Source organism: Microtus ochrogaster, chromosome 2, assembly GCF_000317375.1.
Source record: "Microtus ochrogaster isolate Prairie Vole_2 chromosome 2, MicOch1.0, whole genome shotgun sequence".
NCBI classification, from domain to species: domain Eukaryota; kingdom Metazoa; phylum Chordata; class Mammalia; order Rodentia; family Cricetidae; genus Microtus; species Microtus ochrogaster.
In genome coordinates, this window is record NC_022010.1 from 13,335,991 (window position 1) to 13,346,764 (window position 10,774).

Sequence of the window (10,774 nt, forward strand, 5' to 3'; positions counted from 1 at the left end):
TTTGTGTGTGTGTCCTGGGTTTTTCCCCCATGAACTCTTGCACTCTCAAGGAAACGTTGCTGGGCCCCTTTTCCTTGACTGCTTTCCCAGCTCACGGCATCGTGCTCCAGCTCTGCATTCACCACTCACCAGCTGGGAGGAGAAGAGCTCCTCATGGCTTCCCAATGGCCCCTCTCAGGCTTCTGCCTGCACTTGAGGGCTCTCTGCTCTGAAAGTCTTGAGAGTCCCTACTGTCTGCAGCACACTGGGCCTGAGAAAGAGCAGCTCAACTACAGAGCAGTGTGGTGGGTGAGCACATACTTAAGATGGAGCTTCGAGAGCTAAGCAGTGAGATGCTCAACTAGCCTGCCCCAACATGAGGTCCCAGAGGCAGGCTCTTCCTGATCTCTGGGGGAACACAGTGAAGGGCCAGGAATTAGTTTCATGGAGAACATAGACCTGGCTCTCAAAAGAGAGCTGTGGCGTGGTGACACCTACCTTGAATCCCAGCACTTAGGAGGTAGAAGCAAAATAATCTCTGTGAGTTAGTGGCTAGCCTCATCTATATAATGAGTTCAAAGCCAGCCAGGGTTACATAAGTGAGAACCCATGTAAAAGGGTGGGGATAAAAGGTAGAACTGGAATGGTATATAGGGAACTGGGCATAGATCTCAGCCCCTATACCTGAGCCCTGCTGTCCAAAAGAGGCTGTGTGGTGGGCCCCCACCTCAGGGTCTGGTGTGCACCCATGTGTTTAGGAAGTAGTGGTGGTAGCAGTGGTAGAGGCCCAGGAAGATGCTAAGTGGTTGTTCTCACAGACTCATTCTTGTAGATTTGTGATGTCTGTACTAGTGTCCATCCTCTCAGATAAGAAAACTAAGTCCCAGAAAGTCTCAGCAGCCTACTAGGTCTCAGAGCCTGTGTGTGGTAGAGCCTGCAGAGCCCATCTGTCTACAGTCCTCCCCCAGAGAGCAGCTTGGTCTCCTGAGTGCAGCCCAGAGTAGAGCATTCACATGGAACTCAGTCCTGTGTACTTACTATCCCTGGCCTGATTGGGATGCCCAGTTCCTCCGAAACACTCCGGGTAGAAGAAGGAGGTTCTGGCTGCAGGACCAAGAGAGGAACTCATCTCACTCAGTACCCAATCTGTCTGTTGAGTTTTCATAGTTTTCAAAATGCGGATGTATTTTTTTCCTGGTGTAAATTAAGTGACTGACATTGACCTGGAGATACAGCCCAGTGACGAGCATTTGCCTAGTATGCATGAGGCCCTAGGTTTAATACTCAGTGCAACAACAAACAAGAAAACTAAATTATATATTTTATTTAAAGATTAAGGAAGATTGGAAATATGTCCACACAAAAAATTGTCCATAAGCGTTCACAGCCGCTTCTCCACAATTGCCAGCACTGTCCAGATGTCAAATGGCAGATAAGCAGAAGCAAAACGTGTTCTCTCCACCCAGCAGAGTGTTGCTCAGTTAGGAGAAGGAATAAGCTGGGAATATGCTTCCAAGGCAGAGAGCTTGCCTGGCATTTGTGAGACTTTGAGTTCAGTCATGGGCACTGCAAAAAATTACATTAACAATTAAGACATTAAAAAAAGGAATAGCATACTGCCACTTGCTGTAGTCTCTGAAAACACAGCCCTAGGAAAAGAAGCCAGATGTGAAAGGGCTGCACATGGTATGACTCCAGTGATGTAAAATGTCTAAAATAGGCAAATCCACATAGACAGAAAGCAAATCAGTGGTCCCCAGGGGCTGGGGGAGGGGGAGAGAATGAGGACTGGCTCTCATGGGTTTTGGGTTGCTTTGAAGGGTGACAGATGTGCAGACTAAGATAGCATGATGGCTGCACAGCCTTGTAGATAGACTAATAAGCACTCATGATAATCACTGCTTTCCACAGTGAGCTTCACGGCATTGTAGGATATATGTAAATTTTTTTAAATTGGTGACCCTGCTTCCCCGTGGCATTCCAAGGCTCTGGACAGTTTGCTTTGGAGCCACCTGCCTCAATCTCCATGTCAACGGGGGTGGAGACAGCAGGGCTGGCTTCAGTCTCACTACCCACCAGTAGTTGTTTCCAGCCAGCTGGGGCCAGCTTGAGGCTTGCGGACGTCTGGGCAAGGGAGCTACTTGGCGCCCCACCAACCTGGTATGTTTTAAGTGTTTGTTTGACATTTATTTAGTGGGGATGAGGAGAGACTGATATTCTATTAATGGAAACCATATAGAGAAAGATTCGCTTACCACTTCCACTGACTGAAACAGCACGGGGATCCGAAAACTTTTTAGGAAAGTAATTTCAACTCTTGCTGTTCTTATCTCTCGAGCAGGTTTGGTTTGGTTTTCTTTTCTCTCCCCTGCAATTCTCTGCATCTTTGAGGGGTATTCTGGAGATTCAGGTTTAACACTTAGGTAGCAAAATGGTTTATTCTTGCTCCTAGAAATAGCAGCAGATGCTGTGTTATCTGAGTGTAGACCCCAGCTGCTGGAGTCATGGCTACCCACGTGTGGAGCAGGCATGCAACAGATTTCAGCAAGGAGGATGCTTCAATTCTCCCTGTGTATGTTCCAGGTTGTTGAAAGGAACTTGGGTTGACCTGTGACATATTTTTGTTTCATTCTAACAGGGCTCTGTGCACCTGTCCTGAGCTCTGTTCTGCAGGCGACTGTCATGAGGCCTGCTACTAACCAAGTGCTGCGTGCATCGCGCATCTTCAGTGGATTTCGTCAGGGCATGAGTACCCACCACACCACTCTTGGCTTGTCTTTCCCCTAGTCTCCTGGGTGTGAGTCACCATTGACCTTTTCACCCATGGGTGGGCTAGTCACATAGAATGGTGGGGCTTGCCTGACAAAACTGGCATACCAGTGACCAAGGTGTTGTCATGGCAAACCCTCAACCCTCCCCACAGTTTCCCTTACCTTGGAATGTAGGGACACTAAATGATGATTTCATAGCTGTAGAAGTATGGCAGTGGAAGCTAAGAATCAGGATGGTACGGTTGTGTGTAGCTGGGGAGCTGCAGCAGCAGATGCAAGTAGAGTGAACTGGGCGGCCTGAGCAGCTGCCCCCACTGCGCTGTGGGGAACCTGGTCAGGAAAGTATAAGGCTATGTACATGGGCACGAGGGTCAGAGCGGGACTGCCAAGGAGCCTCTGTTTGAAGGCCAGCCCAGAAGTGTTCCCTAGGGTGTGGGATGGGCAGTGTGGGTGGTGTGTGAAGAGCCGCTGTTCCCTGCAGCCACACCTCCCACCACTGTGCATCACTAGCTCTCCGCACATTCCATTCCCTCCTTCCCTCTCTGGCTCCTGCTGGCTGTGCTGCTCACTGCAGTTGATCACTTTGTCATCCTGAGCCTCCATTACGCGCCCCTTGGGTTTATGCTCACCTCTGTCAAGACTGCACTGACAGGGCTGGTGTCTTACTGGTGCCTGACATCAGACTTTGAACTAGGACTGCCCTAGACTTGACTCTTGGTCCCTGACACATTATTATTCCTGTGTCTGTAACTTGCTGGTGAATTGCAGGGGAGGTCATTAGAGGGCCTCTTAGATAGCTGCCTCTTCCTAGTCCTAGGTACAGGCACAGGGAAGTGGGGCTCCTCAATGTGTCTGACAGATGAGTACTAGTATTGAGCTGTGATGTGGACCTGGCTTGTTTCAGGCTCTGTAGCAGCCCTGGGCTGAGCAGTGGCTTCACTGGTCCTTGTGGATATTCTGTTGTCTGTAAGGCCAGTTGGACCTGGGACTCACTGAAAATTCATTTCTCTCTTTTTCATCTTGTTTAGTGAGCTAAGCTCTGGCCTATGGGTACTCGGTAGAAGTGGGCATCTGTTTCTAACGTGTCTATGGGCCTTAGAGGATTACTGGCAAAGCTGGAGGCCACCTGCATCTTCCATCCGAGAATCCAGCCAAGTATCTCCTGACTCCTTCCTGTTTTGCCTAGTTTTCCAGCTGTTCCTACTCTACCCCCACCCCACAGCCTGACATTGTCCAATCCTAACCGGGTCCTGAGTAAAGGAAGCACTTAGACTGAAAGCCAAGAGTTCTGGTCACTTACAAGAAGGCAGTGGTGTGCTGGCGTATTAGTCCCACTCCCTGTGTGGTTTTCCTAACTGGACAGTGTGGAGGTATATCCATCACTGGTTCAGAGTTAGGCCTTTCCTCCCCAAATGCATTCATCAGGATCTGTGAAATGGATACCTCTCTGCCATACACACCCCTTTGACTCTCTTGCTCCCCTAAGGCCGTGAGTCGGATACTGCTCAGGCTGAGGCTGGCTCTGCAATTTCCATGTTGATTGGTATAGCGTAATGAGGAGCTAAGTTGGCTCATGTCTTTTACTTTTGGGTTTCTCCCTGCAGGATGCTGGCACGTATGTCCTGGTCCTGACTCCCTTCTGTGGACAAATTGATCATTCCTCTTCCTGTGGTGGAGACATTAACAGAGCTGCTCAGATCCACAGGTAAAGACCAACTGCCTGCTACAGTGGCCCTGTCTTCCTGCCCAGTCTTGAAAGTTGGAGGGCTATGGAGCCTTTACCATTTCTTTCTCCCCTTTAAACTCCTTCTGATTGCTGTGATAGACAGCCATCTATTGATCAGGTGGAAATAGCTTCAGTAATTGGCAAGGTCTTCTGTCCTTGGTAGCAACGGCTGGTGGCCCCACACAGAGCATACCAAGGGGATTCCTTACTATCTGCTCTCAGGGTTCATTCTGGGCCCTCTGTTCCAGGTGACAGATAAGATATGGGACAGGGTGGGGAGGATTTTTGACTTGAAGGTTACTTCTTCCTAGCTGGGAACCCCAGTGACCCTTTAGCCTCTTCAAAGAGCCAAGGCTGGGCCGCTTGCTCACCCTGTTGTCCACAAGCTGCAGCAGTGACCCAGAAACTGGCTTCCATGTGTTTTCTTAGGCTTTGTCCCTCTGAACCCACTTACTTGCTTTTTGTCCATTTTGTTTCCTAGACAATGTCTCTTCTGACCTGTGCTTTTATTTGAAAGCCTCTAGTAGACAGGACAGGTGGTACAGGGACTTTTCCTTTCCTCCCTAACTTCCTATGGACTCTGCTTTCTGGACACTCATCGGTGGGCTTGGGCTTTGGGATTGCAGGGACTGCACATTGCTTCTAGGGAAGAAAGCTGGGAGGGGAGGGAAGCTTACTGGCCCCAGGCTGTGCTGTGGCCATTGGACTTCATCTTACTCGCGGGAGCTGAAGCCTCAGGTGTTAGACTTAGTCGCGTGGCTGTCCAGTAGCAGGCTTGAGATTCGACCCAAGTCCAGACCAGGAGCGCACAGCCTAGCTTTCCAAATGCTATGCCTGGGCCTTTGGGTTCCACCTTGTCTTGCTCCTGGTTCCTTCACTCTGGGCCCCTTCCTCACTGGGAAGCTCTCAGGGCACAGGGTTGCCTGGGCTGCCTCTGGCTTTTGCTTGCAGGCTGTCACCGAGAGCTGTTGTTTTTCTCTAATTGCTCATTTTCTTCACTTGCCAAGAAATGGCCTCCAAGTGCTAAGGAGAAAACTGCTATGTTATGTTGTTGTTGTTTTGTTTTGGTTTATTTCACTTTTAAAAGTGTCCTGCACAGGAGGGATTATGGGGATAGTGACATCAGAGCACTTAGCCCCAACTTCTGTGGTCTGGTCTGAGCTCCATGGTTGGACATCTGCTAGTAGAATTGATCTCCAACATTCGGCAGGGCCCCCAGAAAACCCTTCCGTGCAGGACCTAAATGTTGATGCCACCTCTTGGCATTCAGAGGGACCCTGCCCCTGCTTTACTTGGGGCCTCCACTTCCTGTTTCCTTTCTCACAGGAAGGGGCTCTTTCCTGCTTAGCAGCTGTCATCAGTGAGTTTGCAGAGGTGATGGCCTCACAGCCCGCCTACCCAAGGTTCTCAGTGACTTCCCTGCAGACATGGTCAAATGCTTGGTGTACAGTAGGTGCACTTGGCATGCTGTGCCAGCCTGAAAACACAGAAGGGGTTACCATTCCAGGTGCCAGGGATGCAGCCATGAACGAAGCAGACAGAAGCTCATGTGAGCAGTTTACATCCTGGTGCAGTCTCCTCTACCCACTCTGTTTGCCAGCTTCCTGTCTTCCCTCCTGAGCCCACTTCAAGTACTTACTTGTAAGCCCCCCAACCCATGCTAACCCATCCTGCCTCTTCATATTGTCCCAGATCACTGCTGTCACCATCAGCTCTGAAGCCTCTGTGTGCCTGTGGGTTGTCAATCTGAGGGCCCTTTAATGGATGAGACTCTGTACCTCTCTTACTGCCTCTTCTTCTCCTGCAAACATCAGGCCTGAATGGAACAATCACGTTTGCTCGCTGCAGGCCTCTGAGCTGCCCTGGAAGTTTGTAGTAACATGATGGGCACAGAATTCTGAGTGGAAGGCAAGTTTATGGATGGAGAGCAGCCCTGTCAGGGGTGACTGAGAACAGGAATGTTCCCTCTGCCCTCCTCTGCCAGCGTGAGGAATGAAAGGACCCAACAGAGTTTATTTTTAGAGACACTTCTTGCTCCAGAGGAACCCAGGCTGTTTCCTTCCAGAAGGGTGGTAGGCTGGAGGGCCCGGCAGGACAACTGGCTCGTTCCATGGCAGCCTGGCATCTTCTGCATTTGCCTGGTTCAGAGGCACAGAGAGTCTGCCCCAAAGAGGGTCCTAGCTGAGAAGGAAGAGCATTTGCCCTCAGCAAGTTGAGCAGGCTTCATTCTGAGAGACACAGTAGGACTCTTAGCCTTGACTGCACCTTGGTGTCCTTGAGGCTAGAATGCAACAAGAAGGGTCTCCTGGCACAGGCCTTCGTGGCTTCCTTCCTGCTTCCTGGTGTAGGCTCAGGCTAGGAGGGGTACTTCCTGCCATTGTCTGTGTGACAGGCCTCTGGAAGGTCACTGTCTCCTCCAGAGGAAGAGGGCCTGGGTAGGGCCTCAGAACACAGTAGTAATGGACATAGAATACGGGTGTCTGTCTACCTTTCTTTCCTTTTTCTGGACATGAGCTGAAGCCAGGACCTAAGTGGCGGTGCCACCTGGGCAGCTGAGCCTCTGGGCCACAGTTTCTCATCTATCTTTGTGGTCAGCCTTGTCCCCGTGTGACAAAGTTGGCCAGTGTATTCCTTTGGTTCTAGGCCATATCAAAGCCCAGGATGGACAGGGCTGAATGACATGACATGGAGGGAAGGCAGCACCCTGAGGTTCTTGTCCTCAGCACTCTGCTCTCCACGCAGTGCTGGTAGAAGAGCTGGGGAGAGCTGATGACCTAGCCCTGCTGGGGCCAGCTCTGCACTTTGCTTCTGCTGGCTTGTCCTGTCTGTATTCTGTGGTCTGATGGGCTACTTTGACTCACATCCTGCAGTTTACAGGACATGGACTTGGCCACAAACCTCCAAGGACTTACTCTCTCTGCCTGTAGGCCTCCCCTCCCCGGCTTACACTCCAGGAGGACAGCACTCTTTCTGCCTGTAGGCCTCCCCTCCCCAGCTTACACCCCATGAGGACAGCACTCTCTCTGCCTGTAGGCCTCCCCTCCCCAGCTTACACCCCATGAGGACAGCACTCTCTCTGCCTGTAGGCTCCCCTCCCTGGCTTACACCCCATGAGGACAGTCCTCTCCTTGGGTCCTGACTTGTGCTTTCTTTCCAACCAGGCGGCAGAGTCTGGTAGGTGCTCCTCTCTCCACTGAGGATCACCTGTGGAAGATGCTTTGTGTCAGCCAACTTTCTGTGACTGAGGGATTCTAACTGTCATGGAGCAAGGTTTGGGTTGGCTGTGACTGGTTGTTCCTGTTGCTTTTAGGCCTATGCTAGGTCCTACTTCATGGTGCTGCTCGGGCAAAGCAGAGCCCTTCCCTCAAGGCCAGAAAGGAAAGATCAGAGAAGAGAAAGGGGGTGGGGTTTTTCCCCTTTGAAGGCAGTCCCCAGTGTTCTAAGACCTCCCACTACCCCACCTCTCAAACATATCTAACAATCTCTCAGTAACTATGCAATAGCACAGTTGTTCAGGATGCTCAACAAGATGGAAAATGAAGCCTGGGAATACAGTTTAGTGGTAGAGTATGCCTAGCATGTGTGAAGCCCTGTACTGTCAGAGGTGGGGGGCGGGAAGAGAAGCTCTCTGAGAGAGACTGTCTGGGACTGACTGGGGATAGAGAGCAAAGGGAAGAATAGCAGGGATTTGGGGGTGTCAAGAATGAGGAGGGTATGGCCTTGTAAGTTGGTGCTAAGGCCTTGACCTTGACTTTGAGTGGCGTGAAGCCGTGAAAGCATTTGGACAGCTGAGGACCAGGATCAGCCTGTGGCTGCTGTGTTCACAGGCTGCAGAAGCACAGGAACAGGGGTCGGTGGTGCTTGGACCTAGGAGTGCCCGTTGAGCTCTAGGTCTGTCTTCAAGTATTCCTGGAAGGACTCTTTATCCACATTTAAAAGGGTTTTGTAGCCTTGGAGGACCCAGGAGACCTTCTGATCTGACTTTTAATGTAACCTGTGGAGAAAGGAAATTGAAGCCCAGTAAAGGAAGTTTTGTGTCCAAAGTCAAGTGACAGAGCCAAGCAGATTTGGGATTCTGGAATCTTAAGTCCCGTAGTTTGCAGCAGAGCTGGGTGGTCCCTTGTGTACAGGCATATGAGCCACAGTCAAAAGAGCCTGCCCCACACTGCTACAGCTGAGCAGTGATATCTTGCAATGCCAGCAACACCGTGGGTTGCAGCCTTCGCTATGGGCAGGGCCTGAGGCTTTGCATGCTGAAGGTTCTTGGCACTCCAGGCCTTCAGCAGCTCTGTCTGGGCCACTGCCCAAGATTCTGACTCTAGTTGGATTGCGGTGTTTGTGATATCCAAGGCCTTGGGCAAATCAAAGCCAAAGCTCATGGTACTCTTTATTCAGCTTTGACTGAGCTTCTGCTGAGGGAAGGGCAGAGGCCAGGGAGAGACTGTCCTGCCCTTCAGGAGCTGACAGGTCAGCCAAGGCGTGTGTGGTAGAGGTGGGGCAAAATGTCCATGTTTGAGACGTGCAAAACTGGCCAAGGGCAGGGATCATTGATCTAAGTTATGAAATAGCCTCCATAGCCTCCAAATACACCAGTGTGTACCACCAGAGCTCATGTCCACTGTGGTGGTCCTCTTCAGTCTGTGGTTTTGCCTGTTGTGATAAAGGGCCACAGAAGGCCAGCTGTGTTCACTGAGAATGGATATCACTTACAGCCAGGAGGACCTGCTGTGCTCTTGACACCATTGCTTTTCCGTGTCTCCTTGCTGTCTCTTTGGAAGGGGCTCTGGTAACTGTGTTTCTAATGACAACCATTACAGTACTCTCTGCCAGTAGATAGAAGAGGCCTGTGCTGTCCCCTAGGTCCAGAAAGTAGGACCTGGATGTCCTGTGCAGAAGGGCCACCTGGAGAAGGTAGAGGAAGATCTTGTTCCTGTTTTCTTGAGGAAGTATGAGTTTGGAGGCCAAAGTGGAAGCAAACATCCAGTTTGATTTTCCTTTGTGCTGTTTAATTCAGCCTGGTCCATTTGCCATACAGACATGGAAATTGCTGCCTCTGGCCGCTTTACAAACTGCCTCTGGCACCTGCCCTTTGCTCTGGTGAATAACCTGGCAGTCACAGTACATGGCTAAAAGAACATGCTATCATAGGCAGAACAGCAGGGCCAGACCTGGGTGGCAGGAGGCGTGGCCAGACCCCAGGCATCTGTGTACAACAAACTTCAGGAAAATCAGTTGCTGGCACCTTCCCGAGGATAGAGGGTGAGGGCAACAAAGCACCCAGAGACCCTTCCTGCCCTGAAAACATAGCCAAGAGGCTGAACATAGTGCCTTGTAGCTGTGACTGCACTCAGGAGGCTGAACTGAAAATTTCAGGTGACTACTAAGTTTCCAACAAAGCAAAATAAAACCCCAGAAAACAAAACCAAAGACAAGTTCCCTGTCCAAAGGACTGTGGGGCTGTGAAGATGCACTTTCTAGTTCTCTCAGCATCCTGCACCAGGCTGCAGCGTCTGACGTGCTTTGCTCAGATGGCCTCTGTCGTTTCTGCTGGGACTCTTAGGTGTAAACCAGTGCTCTAGGACCACTGTGACTGGGGCCTCCAAGGCTGGGTGCTGTTTCCCACATTGTGATAACTTCAGGACTTAATCTTTTTGTCTCCTATGAATAGGGGGTTGCTGATTTACCCCTGGATTGAGCAGTGTCCTTGGTAGGTCAGTTATCAGACCAGCATGGGTTAAATGTGCTCTGTGTTGGAGCTGTGCCGAATAAAAGGAAGTCAGGCTGTGTTGTGTGGAGCTCAAGGAGAACTGTCCTCTACTCTCCCCAGAGAATGCTTCTCCTTAGGGTCCACACTCCCCAGGTTCCTTCCTCCTTCAGCTAAGCTTCGCTCTTCCCCACTTGTCATTCAGAGGACAGGTGGTCTGGGGAGATGGGTCATGGTCATTCCCTGGTACTTCACTCTGAAGGACTTCATTAAGGCCCAAGTCAGGAAGTGTACTGGTGGCATCCCAGCAAGGGTCCTTCTGTGCCACCAGCCACCCAGGGCTGGCCCATCTGATGTCACAGGTGTCCTTTTAAAAACCTGTTTTTTAATTAGCTTCCAAAGGAATAGCTTTCCATACATACTTCACTTTGGTTGATTCTCCCCTTTCCCCAACTTCCCTTCAGCTCCCTACCCTTCTTTCTTATCTGTACCTTTTACCTCAGCATTCTTCCTTTCCACTGGAAATAATAGGCTTGATTGTCTGGGGGGTGCAGCGGGGGGACAGGTGCAGTTTTTTTTTTTGTTTTTTTTTTT

General features: G+C 50.6%; 1 protein-coding gene across 5 annotated transcripts in view; it reads left to right on the forward strand.

Annotated features, from left to right (window-relative positions):
* The first annotated feature begins 4,354 nt into the window (after nucleotides 1-4,354).
* Pitpnm2 (phosphatidylinositol transfer protein membrane associated 2) overlaps nucleotides 4,355-10,774 on the forward strand; it is a 107,094-nt gene continuing 100,674 nt past the window's right edge. For all 5 annotated transcript variants that reach the window (XM_026784193.1, XM_005344388.3, XM_013350016.2 and 2 more), the window contains exon 1: nucleotides 4,355-4,455. The gene's annotated coding sequence lies outside the window, so the exon portion shown is untranslated. The remainder of the gene's footprint in view (nucleotides 4,456-10,774) is intronic.